The sequence below is a fragment of the Anopheles merus genome, chromosome 3R, assembly GCF_017562075.2.
Source record: "Anopheles merus strain MAF chromosome 3R, AmerM5.1, whole genome shotgun sequence".
NCBI lineage: Eukaryota > Metazoa > Arthropoda > Insecta > Diptera > Culicidae > Anopheles > Anopheles merus.
This window is the reverse complement of record NC_054084.1, coordinates 25,219,480-25,231,541: the sequence shown is the minus strand read 5'-3', so window position 1 is coordinate 25,231,541 and position 12,062 is coordinate 25,219,480. Positions and strand designations below refer to the sequence as shown.

Sequence of the window (12,062 nt, the reverse complement as noted above, 5' to 3'; positions counted from 1 at the left end):
TTTTACATGTTTCAAAGACTTTCCCGCCGAAAGTTCTGAACAATCCATTTAAATGGTTAATCTTCTCCTAAGTGGATCTTTATGAGTCATACCGGAACAATGGACGCAAAAGATGGAAGAGAAATCCCTTCCAGATACGAACACAGACATCAAACGTCATCTGTCTGAGTGGTATTATCCTCTAAAATATGACATTCCAATGGTCCAGAGTGAGAGTCCGATAAAGCAAAGAAAGAAGCGAAAGATAGACGAAGACGACCAGACGAATCAAATCATCTTCTGCTAGAAAGCTGTTTTTTTTGCTTATCGATCGTGTACATTTGTCTCGAGCGGTGGTGGATTGCCTTTGGGCAAAGGATATCGGTTGCCGACGGACTGGACAGCTTCGTATTCTCGGGGACTTACTGGAATATGTATTGTCGTATTCTTTGAGTGAGTTTTTATGTTGCCTCCTCTTTTCCTCCTTCCAACATGAACGCACACACGCACACATCCATTCTCATTGTATCTCCTTTCCCGTTTGCTGCCGCTTATCTAATGCCTGGCGACGAACCGCTGCCGCCGCCGTCGCTATTGCTGCCGGGGTAAGATAACGCAACCATGCTGGAGGCTTAAGCGAAGGAGCGTAGCAGGATACATACACATTAATGTTTAGAATAGCACACAGAGCGAACACGCAAAAGCAGCGCAGAGAGGGCTTTAAGTGTTATCTGTGTCTTCGAATGGAGTGTTTTTTTCCTTTCTTCAATCTTCCTCTCTTAGTTTGAGTCATTCGACTCATGGCGAGTCGTTCCCTTTTGCTCCTACTGCTTCCTTCCTTTCTTCCACCCAAGGCCAGGTCCTTGGAGGAAGAGAAATCGGACCGGCAGCGAGCGGGTGTGAGAAAAAAAGAGGGAAAATCCCATCGTTTGCGTGCTACGGTGCGCGAAGATGGATGGAACGAGGGAATGGATGAAATTGAAAGATTACTTAACACACACAGCCGCACACACCGGGTCCGACCCAGCAGGAGACGGCTGAGAGTGAGCATTTTGTCTCCGCGCGGCGGGTTTCGCCGCTGTCGCCTTCGGTACGGCAAAAGCCGGACGGAAAAGAATGGATGGAATGGTTTTGGATAAGGCAAAATAGCGTCGATCGCGAGTACTGATAGGCGAGTACCACCGGGCGAACACCCCCGCACACAGCACAGTCTCGAGAAGGAGACGCACACCTGCTGCGAGAATGCCGGCGGACAGCAATAAGAGCGAGAGTGATCTGTGCTGGATGAGACGACGATACACGAGAGTGAGAAATGTGGACCGTCGTTAGTTTTAGGTGAAGTGAGAAGAAGGGCGCGCCGAGCTGATACTGATAAGGATCAAGGTTAGTGCTAGTGTGTGCGGGGGAGACAAAGAGCTAGAGAGCGAGAGAGAAAATATATGGATGGAATGAGAGAGAGAAAAAACTCGTTACCGGACGATACACAAAGCGAAAGAGACACGTACACACAAGCTGATGAAGCTGCTGGAGGGAGGTTGGCCATCGAAGCGGCACAACCACCGCTTCACAAGTGGATTCGAGCAGACAGCGGCCCGGCGTGAGTCAGGGACGCCCTGCACACCGTCCACCGTCCTTCCCATTCTCCGTTTGCAGTGAAAAAAAAAAAAACACCACAGCAAAGCGGAGAGCGAGACCGACCGGCCGACCGACCAACCGACCGAACCGATCCGAGAGTGCTGATTAGATTTTATTTATAGATAAAATTTTTATACGCCCGGCCGCGCGGAGGAAATGGACTGAGATAGCCGGGATGTGATAAGCGAAGCGCGCCCGCGTATTTTGCCCTGAAGTTCTGGTTTTGGCTTTTGTCTGGTTTTGGGCTCGCGAGCGCTGCTTTTCTGACCGGAGCACCGGAGGACGGGTGAGTGACGCGGACGATAGTTATTTCCTTCGCTTTCAGCCCCGGACGGACAGAGCGATGGCGAGAGGACGCAAGAGGTATGGTTGCGAGCAGAGCGATAAAAGCTGATGAACACATTCGCTTCGCAAGACGTGAGTGTTCTGGCGATGATGGTGGCGTGGTTTCGTCCACCGGGGGTCGATGTTTGGGGGCGCGAGGGGGTGTCGAAATGGGATTTGTACAGTGGAGTACGCTTTTTCGAATCTTCAACTCATAGCGCATATTACTTACAGTTTGTTGGCTGGGTAATAGACGCTTAACAATCACATGTAGTCACTCATCTCTATTTTTCCCATTATTTTTATGGACTGGCAGCTCATTAAATAATTGTTCCGCTGCCAAAGCACAGCAACAACAAATCTGTAAACAGTAGTGATGCCCACCTCACGTCCACACTCATAAACCATACGCAGCCTATTTAGCTGCAAATTAACAGCGTTCCCCTTTCCAACCGATCACTATGGAAACGTGTCCCCTGGGCTGCGGTGAGATACGTTCCGATGCGACAACAACGCACGTGACAGCAGGAACAAAGTCTCAAACCGCGTGTATGACTCGCCGTCTGACAGTACGGGATGGAATTGTTGTCCCCCGAACCCGCCGGAGGGTTGGAATCGTGTCGCAAGATCTGATCTTGGCCCCGGGTAAAGGGGTTTTTTGCTTTTCTTTTTTTCCCTCCCCGTTTGTATTGTTAAGTCTCGAACCTGGCGCGTATCGATTCCAATCTCTGTCTGGCTGTGTTTAAAGCACTAAGGGTGGCCTCCGACAACCTTTCGGCCATCCAAACGGGGGAAGGTTGAGGCACGAGGGTCGGTGCAGTGGATTCGAAAGATCGTAAAACCCGATTGCCATATCTAGATATTAAACGATGATGGACGGGACGGTCGCTCGCAAATGCGAACTGAACGGCGATGGAAGATTGTGCGGTTGTTTGCTTCTCTTTCGCGCTCCCGCATCCATCCCGCAATGGTCGTGATCATCGTTCACATCGATCGTGGAAGTTGTTTTCGATCTTGCGGATGAAGATGATGACGGTTCCAGTTGACGAAACGATCGGATGAGTGTGATGCATATAAAGCGATTACAAAAAAAAAAAAAAAAAAAAAACCGGGCAGGTTTTCGCGATGGGTTTGCAACGATATCAGCCATCAGTCGATCGCGAGTAGGAATGGAACGTTTCACTGTGTACGGTAGAGCTGGTTAGTTAAAATAAACAGTGTTGTGTGTGGTGTGATATTGAACACAATTATTCTCGGAACTGAATCAATGTTATGGAATTTAATTAGTAAAGATCGAAAACCAGCGTCAAATGACAAATATTATTATTAATTAGGTAAACTTTATAATTAGTTATGATAATTACTTGAGACGTATTATTTCTTATAAATGCTGCAGAAAACTATCAAACAAACTTTATACAAAAAAAAAAGAAGCTAACGCAGATTGGTGAAACGATCAATAAAAAATCCTTTAGTTTTCGCTCTCTCACATCTCACTAATTCGCTCCCATTTTGCATGCTTTGTTTCTGTTTCATCGCAGTGCACGTGTTAGAGATTTGGCAAATTGTTGACGGCCGGCACACGGGCGGTCAGTGATTTTAATGGTGTCGAGAAGATTGACGGTGACGATTCACTTCGGCGTGCAGCGTCTGTGCGTCGGCGAAACAGAGTGGGAGACAAACAAAACAACCGCTAGAGCGAGCAAACGAGAGAGCGAGAACGAAAGAGAAAGAGAGGGATGCACATGAGAGAGAAAAGTTTGGCGGGTATTGCGTGTTGATCGTGTGTCCGTGTGCGGTAGCGCGCGTGCTCATCACACCGCAGCGAGTTACAAACAGATCATGCTGGCGGGGTGTAAAGTTTAAAAACAAAAACGAAAAGGAACGAACAGCCCAAACCGAAACGGGTTTTGTGTGTAGGAAGATTTCTTTTGGGGTGTTTTTTTTTTATTGTCGAGACATGGTGCCCGGTTGCTTTCGAGACATGGGCCCGGGTGTCGTGCGAGTGGTTAATGAAAGCGCGCTTTTAGCCGAAACCCGTTGGCACCTTCTTAATTAATGAGAAACGCAACCCGACGAACGCGTGCGATTTTCGAGACTCAATCCGTTGCTCCGCTGACGTGTTGATGGAGGCAGCGTGTCGAGAAAATTAAATCCTCATACTAAATTCATTAACATTAGCGGTTTAATAGTGCTGTCCAATTAAGAAACATGCCGATTTTAGAAGTGTGTATTATTCATTGGCGCAGGTTGCCGCAGGTAAGGTTATGATGCGCAGTTTTGCAATCAATTGAAAAATCTGCTTCCTAAATGTATTTAAACCCTTACTTCTACTAACCTCCCATATTTTTAGCAGCAAATTTCTGAACCGGAGGGTTACAAAAAATCGCAAGATAAAATCAACGTACTCTGGCAGCGAATTCATTCGTGTGCGAATTTGAACGGTGCGGCTAAAGGCTGCAGCTTCGGATCACACCCCCTACCTGGCTGTTCGATATCGAACTCGTTCAATATCACATTTCAACCGAATGCCAGACACTGAGAAGCAAAAACTACGAACGTAGTTGACCTTTGCAATGGGGTGAGTTTTGGTGTAGCGAGACGTTTTATCTCTTTCTTTCCCCCTTTTTAATCTTCTCCGTGTTTTTAGGTAGGAAGCCTTGTCGTGCACCAAAAATTTCGAGAAGAATGGAGCGTCGAAAGATCACGATAAGAGCCGTCCGATGTGCTCCCACCCAAAAATGAGTCCCTTTCCACTGATGGACTCGTTGGAAACCTTGCTCCAGAAGTCTGGTACGGTGCCTGGGTTTTGGACATTTCGAGATAATCGAATCCTTGCCCGCCGAGCCTCCCCGTGTCCTAGGTAACCGATAATTGACGCTCGGCAAAATGGACGCGCCTGGACGCTGATAGGAAGATTTGTTCGTTATCGGACGCAAACGAAACCAGAATGAATGTCACGAGCTGGACGAAGGGAGTTGCAGGGTTGGAAAGGTTTTGTGGGGTCGATCGATCGGTCCCGCCGTTATCGAGCTTGCCCGATCAACCATAAAAGCCATTCCAGGGGTCATGTTGATGCTTTTTGGGAAGAATCCGGGTTCGGTCCCGAAATCAGACAATTGGAAGGACTGACTCACGTATACACCACCTCCACCTCCACTCAACTCTTTGCGTACGTTGAATCCAACACACTATGGGGTTGTTCACATACTTTCAGTGCTCTACGCAGTCACCAACGCATGTAGGCGCTGTGCATGGCGGTAGGATATCATTTGTTTTGGCTAGAACCTCCCTCACTTCCGTCAATGACCTTCCTTGTTCCTTGTGTTCCTTGTCTATCGTTGGGCTGGCTAGTCAAAATCTGCTCCAGGATCGAGGTGGAAAGCCAAGCGAATGGATCGAAAGATTGAAAGCAACTGATAAGCCAAGGCAAAAAGAGGTTCTTATCTCGCTTTCGAGCTCATCCATTCGTCTCACCTCCGCTCACTCGCCGTGAGGCACTACACGAACGGAAATACCGTCAACGGTGGAAAAGTTCGTCCTTCGCTTGGAGTTTTGTTTGTTGCGAGAAACGGCGCCTCCACTAGCCATTATATCGGAGCGTTCCTTCCCTCTGAGACTCTCCTCTTTTCCATCGACTGACCTGGATCCTGATTGATGGAAACTGATAGCGATATTATTATATTTTACAACGTAGATACCGGACGGAGCGTCTAGAGGGTTGGGAACGATGGTGAAATGGTGCCACGGTTCCAGAGTTCCCGAGAGTGCCGCTGATTACCGCTACAAATGGCGATGGCGAATCGGTGATAGTGCAATGTTGGACCGGGTCCCCGGGAGTTCCCCGAGACAACCTGACCCGGTGGAACGTTCAGTTGATCTGTGCTGTTTGATAAGGACATTCCGCCGGTCCGGTACTGTTGGATGATCTCACCCACCCAAACAAGGTCCCTTTGACTCGTATGCATAAAAGCCAGGACGTGGCATCCGTGAACTGTGACCGTGTGTGTTTGGGATTTCGCTGCATCGAATCGTCCTTGCCGTCCAACAACATCGTCACGTGGCAGTACGCGGTTGGGGACACATTATGGTGCGTTTGCTTATCGAGCCCCGGGAACTCTTCCGTCCGGGAAATGTCTCGTTGTGTCGAGCTCCAACCCACCGGCCAACGAAAGGACTCACGGGCCAGTGACGGGTAATGGCGGACGATGGCGACGTCTCTAGCGATAAGATAAAAATTCGTGCAATAAACGACGAACTCCCCGAACGAACGATACCACGAGATCCATCGCTTTTCGTCCCGCCCGTGTCGCTCGCCCTCATTGCTTTCATACTTCTGCTGGTAGGAAATAGCACGCTATCTATCTTTTCTACATCGCAGTTTTGGATTTTTTTTGTCTGTGTTTGTAGATCCAGTGGTTCGGTGAGGGCACTGCGATGGAGGAGGGAAAGCCATCTCCACCTGCGCTCTTATCCTTTGCCATGATAAATCGTACTACCGAGCGAACAGGCAACAGTGCGCGTCTTATCGGTCTGTTCGCTATCTATTGCGTCCGTGGGTAGAGGGCGCTTTTCCTTTTTCTTTGGTGTGCTTTTCTTTCACCAAACGTGTTGGGGGAGTCTTTGGCCTTTTATCTACTTTCGCTATCTACTGCTGTTCTTGGTCGATGTTGTAGGTCCTGTCGATGTTTTTCCTTATCTTTTTCGTAGCTTTTTTCGTGTGTAAACTTTCCAACTTTGCCGTCCTTTCGGTCGCTCTCACTCTTACTGTAATGGCTTCTTTACGCTGCGTGTCTCGACCGTCTCGATCGCAGCACGGTACGGACGGAAAAACATAGTTCCTTATCGCGCTCGGGTATAGGGAAAACCCATTTTCCTCGCTGTCCACGGGCTTATCGCGCACGTTCGTCGTTTGCTCGTGCTACATCACCCCACACATACACACACAGCAAGACTAGCTTGTTTGTTATCTTTCAATCTTCTCCTCCTTCTCGGCTCCTTCCTTTCGCAAGGATATTCACCTGTCTTCGAAGGCAATACCACGCAAGGATATGGCTCGTTTCTCGGCGATTCGACCATCGTTTGCCAAAGTGCTGGCACGATTCGCGCACTATCTCATCGGGACTATCTCGTCGCCATGCTTCAAACGCTTCTATCGATTCCTTTCCAACCTCGGAGCTTCAGCCGCTTCCTCTCTCTCTCTTTTCTCCCATTTAGCACGGTACGATCCTCATTCATCTTTTTCTTACCGGACTGAAATCGGCGAGCTCTGCGAATGCCGATCGTCGACGACAGATAAGCGACCGAAAACGCGTATCGTTCCAACGAGCGGGTGGTCGAAATGTATCCTTCCAAACACACGCACACACACACTCACAGCGACATTGGCTCGCCTACTCACACCACCACACCACGCCAAAGGGACAGACGGATTCCGATGCGGAAGTGAGCGTAAGATAAGCGGCCAGCGATGCATTTGGGAGCGATTCAATACATTTCCGTCTGTTTGGCGGGCAGATAAGGAACCCCATTTTGGGACGATGGTGATGAGGACAGACAATCCCTGCGAGGGGAGGGTCGAAGGGGTGGAGAGGATGGAGGATGCAGCAGGATATATGATAGATGTGAGCTGGAGATTGCTGGAATGAATGGAAAGTGTGCGATAAAAACCCATTCTTCGGTGTGCCGTATGCATAACAAGCAATATTTGGGTGTAATTTTTATTGGGGGTTTCTCGTTTTATGCGTCTGTCGAGGGTGATGTAGGGTTTTGTGGAGTTTTTTAAGCTTGTAATATTTATTTCATTTATCTTACTTACATTCAACATTGAACGAGATAACTATTAAATTAACGCTTCAGATTTTGCTTCACATTAAGCAGTTAAGCAAGTAGTCTAGACAGTTTAAGTTTTTGGGAAAATTCTTAACAAAACAGATAATCAAACTTTACCAAGAAGATTGACATAAGGAAATATAGGCGAAATAACCTTGAAGGATAAAATTTAAGGGATGAAATGACGTTCAGTAAAACCGAAGACAAAAGGGCACGATTTAAAATCTGTATTCCTTATCAGCAAAGGAACACATAGACAAACCAGAGAAGGTAAAACGCGTGCTTTTACCCTGCATATATTTTATTGCAGTATCATTAACTGTGAAACATCCCCAAAAAGACTACACTGTCTGTATGATGAAGTGCATTCTCATTTGTTTCAACGGTTTCATGTTTGGGTTGGCTTTTTTATCCCAATCACACGCTTTCAATCACGTACGGATCCTTCAGATCAAAATCTGTTCCTTTCCCCCAAACGAACACGGAAATGGTGCCTCGTTGAGGTCGTTGTATATTACCGACCGCGGCACGTCCCAACTTCTACGCCAAGGTAAGCATTCTCGCCCTAATCTGATGAATGGCGCGCTTCCCCAGTGGCTTCCCATTCGTGGGAAGGAAACAGTGGATTAAGATTTTGCCATCCTTCACCCAAGACTGCGCCTTATCAGCGAACACACTCATCCTGGTTGGTGCGACGAGGACTCGCGTTGGGTTGGAGTGTGAGTATAGTTTGTTTACGTTTACTCGCGACCAGGATACGATCAAGCAAACACTTTGAGCGCGTCCTTCAGTGGAGAGGAAACACACAAACACGCGCGCACACTACGCCGATGGAAAGGACATTGATAAGGGCGGCAATCCTGCTTCAGAGCACACATACAATCATACACACACACATACGTGCACATACATGCACAGATTGACCGAATGATGAAGCTGGTGTGTGGAAGATAAGATGAGTTGTTAGGCAGGATGGAGGACGAAGGAGACCAGAGGGGACGAGCGAAAGGATGCTGAACACCACACGAATAGTCGCGATGTGGTGCTGGGAACACACGGCAGTTCTGTTGCTGTGCGATTGCTGATACTGGAAAAGCGATATAATGTTATTAAGAGGCTATCAAAACAAACCACACACCAATACACACGTAGCAGCGGGGTTTAGTGACGGTCGTACCCTTTTCGCCGGCACCATTCCACTCGAACGGCCTCGTACGGCAACCAAATGTCGCCCAGTCGACGGGACGAATGATAGGATGGGCTGTGTTGCGAAAACGTCTTCCATTGCGGTTTGATGTATTTAAAGTAAAGTTTTCGCTTTGTTAACTGCATGAAGATGGTTTTATAATCGATGGGGAAAGATAAACGTGTATTGTGAGAGGAAAGTGTATTGTAGAAAAGGATGAGTTGGAGTATGGTTTAATGCTCATTTATACGTCATTAACGGTTTTGCATGTGGTCTAAAAGCGGATTGCAAATTACATTTATGACGAATATATTATTGATTAGTAGATGATGAGAAAGGTGTTACATCGTTGCAGTATTCTTTCATTTTGGCATTAATTATCAGTTCATAATGATCGGTAAATTTAATCGGTAAATCGGTATCGGTAAAGACTAAATCCTTTATAACTCAGCTGATACGAACCAATTAGGAAGGACATTATTGAGTACAAATAATCCGATCCTACGTGCTTCTTTTTCTGCTTATCATTGAACCATCGAAAAGCATCGGGACAAAAAGCACTCCTTCGCATTACCAACACGATCACTCGCATTCTACTCAATCTCTCTCTCTCCCTCTCTAAACGCTGTCCCGTCGTTGTCCTCGACGGTGTAAAAGAATTCCAACCCATTTCCGACACCCATTAGTAGCCGAGGCACGAGCGGCCCTGGGTGTTTCACAGCTGTCCAAACGACAAACCATCCTTCCGGAGTCGGGCAGTCCCTTCCAAGGTGAAACCATTCAGCTCAACCGATGGAGTGCCTTTTTCGAGAGGACAACGACAAAGTGTCACGAGAGACTCCGGAGGGATGGTTGCCGTCATCCGGCTCTACTACTGGCAAGGAAGCGATAATCTTCTCAAATGGATCAAATTTAATTTCCGTTTCATTCTCAGACACTTATCCACACGGTGTCTGTTTGGGCGTTTGGGAAGCATGCCGAGACTGGTGAGTGATGAGCGACGAAAGAGAAGGAAAATGTCGGGTTTTTCGCTAACGCCAAGTCAAAGCAAAAGGGTGGACACCTTTTTGGGAGCATCGAGAACGATGATTCCTTACAGGATGTGTTCACCTGGCCAGTAGCTGAAGCGCACGTCACAACAACCATGTAACACTTTACTTCTTGTGTGTGGCTGGCCAGTCGTTTGCTGCAAATGTGGTTGTGTGTGAGTGTATTCGCGTGTTTTATCTCATTCTTTTTGGTGCTTGTCTGGCAGTTAAAACTCGTCCACGTCGCTATCAAACCCCGACAGCAAACGATGCAGCAGTATAAACACGGATTCAGTGTTGCTCCACCAATGGGCTGACTGAGGGGATAACACAGGGGAAAAGGGCTCGAGAGTGGTCATAAAAAATGATAAACGAATGATATTTTACATCGCATCGTGCACCTTTTTTAATCCTCTCATTTTCCATCATCATCAGCGTCATCGTCGCCATCACAATCTCGATGGGCGAAACATAGAACGGGGGTTGAGTTGTGCTGAGGATGGATCATGGCTGGTATCGTTCATTTCCGGACATGTTGAGTGCACGGGACGGGTAAAAAGAGGACATGGGAGGGCGAGGTAAACGCGATAAGAAGCAGTTTTAAAATCATACCTTTCGGACCGCCTCGGACACCGTCGGTTGCGATACTCCTAATCGTGAAAATGGTAAATAAAACGACATCTTAATGATCACCCCGAACCACCTTCGTCGCTTTTAAAACTGCGTGTCCTTTTTTTCTAGTTATGTCCTTCGAGCGTCACCCTTATGCGTTGCCATAAAACGCCGGAAAGTTAAAGACGTTTTTTTCTGGGACAAATAGAACCAAAAAACAAGACTTTTGACCCATACTGTCCTGTACTTCAAACCAGCAAGAGAGAGAGGAAGAGCACCATAAACGGTGAAAATGAAGCGTTTGCAATTAAAATGGTAGCCAGTCGGTGATGTTTCTTCAGCGGTTTGGAAGGTGCCGTGGCGATTAAAAAAGAACATTTGGCCACCTTGTGCTACGGTTGAAGTGGGAGTCTTTAATTTCTATCCTCGCACGCCACATTAGTGTCCCCAAGTCCCACCGATTCCACCGAAGGCAAACGTACCGGAAGGGAGGATAAGCAGGACCACCAAGCAGCACGTGTTGATGGGAGGAAGGAATAAAAAAACGCACAATCGTTGATGGTGGGATGATTTTGCTCATCTAAATAAGCAAATTGTCCCCGGCATTTGGCATGCTAATCGGTGAAATCTAGTTTAATGGTTTTCATTCCGTGTTGGGATGGGCGGCGGATAATGGCCATTAGAAAAGAAATTAAAATTGCGCGCATTGAAATTTGGGTGTTTTATGCATTGTCAAAAGAAATACAACAATTGTTTAAGTGAATGGAATTGTTTCATAAGAAATGGTTATTTATTCTTTGTGAGAAATGATGCCTCGAGAAACTTTGATTGCAAACTTATCTCCTCCGCATTCTTATCATATTTTACACATTTTTATTTTGACAAGAAAATATCATTTTGGGCCAAAACTGATCGTAAAACTGGGAACCGTCATTTAACATTTAGCTCTGCTGCTACGAACATAATCAAACCTGCATAATCTCCTAGATCTCTCTAAGCACGGATTTACCTCCGAACCCTTTACTCGGCCTACATTACTTGGTTTTGGAGCTTAAAAATCACTAAAAACTTTATCAACCCTTTTCCAGCCACACTGAGCTGGACCAAAGTACCACCGCAGAGCGGGAAATGCGGGTTAACGCCCCATCGCTGACCTTCAAAAGCCACCCCAAAGTCCCAAACTGCTGACGGTGCGTGACGTTTAAGTGTCGCGAAAAATCGCATTTACAAAGTGGCGAGTACGGTTCACGAGAAGAGGACAAGGTGAGATTTCTGGTACATACTATCAGTGTTTAGCGATCGGATTTATTCAAACCGGAACGAGCAGCAACTGAAGTGTGAAGCAAAAGGCTCATCGCGAAATCTCCATCATAATCCCGCTGTAAAATGATGATGGAATTAGAAAAAAAACTTGACTCCAACTACATGCTAGATATCAAGCCTTCAACACCACGAAAAGCTTCACA

The 12,062-nt window shown here is 46.9% G+C and overlaps 1 protein-coding gene and 1 long non-coding RNA gene across 3 annotated transcripts in view; one reads left to right on the top strand and one right to left on the bottom strand.

The window, feature by feature from the left end:
• LOC121595254 overlaps window positions 1-6,348 on the top strand; it is a 62,313-nt gene extending 55,965 nt beyond the window's left edge. Inside the window, exons 2-4 of one of the 2 annotated variants that reach the window (XR_006005146.1) lie at window positions 3,480-4,197; window positions 4,295-4,519; window positions 4,589-6,348. This is a non-coding gene — a long non-coding RNA (uncharacterized LOC121595254). Of the gene's footprint in view, window positions 1-3,479; window positions 4,198-4,291; window positions 4,520-4,588 lie in introns of both variants that reach the window. The other variant, XR_006005145.1, reaches the window with a different exon arrangement.
• LOC121595251 (zinc finger protein ush) overlaps window positions 1-12,062 on the bottom strand; it is a 132,713-nt gene that overhangs the window by 66,737 nt on the left and 53,914 nt on the right. The window lies entirely within an intron of this gene.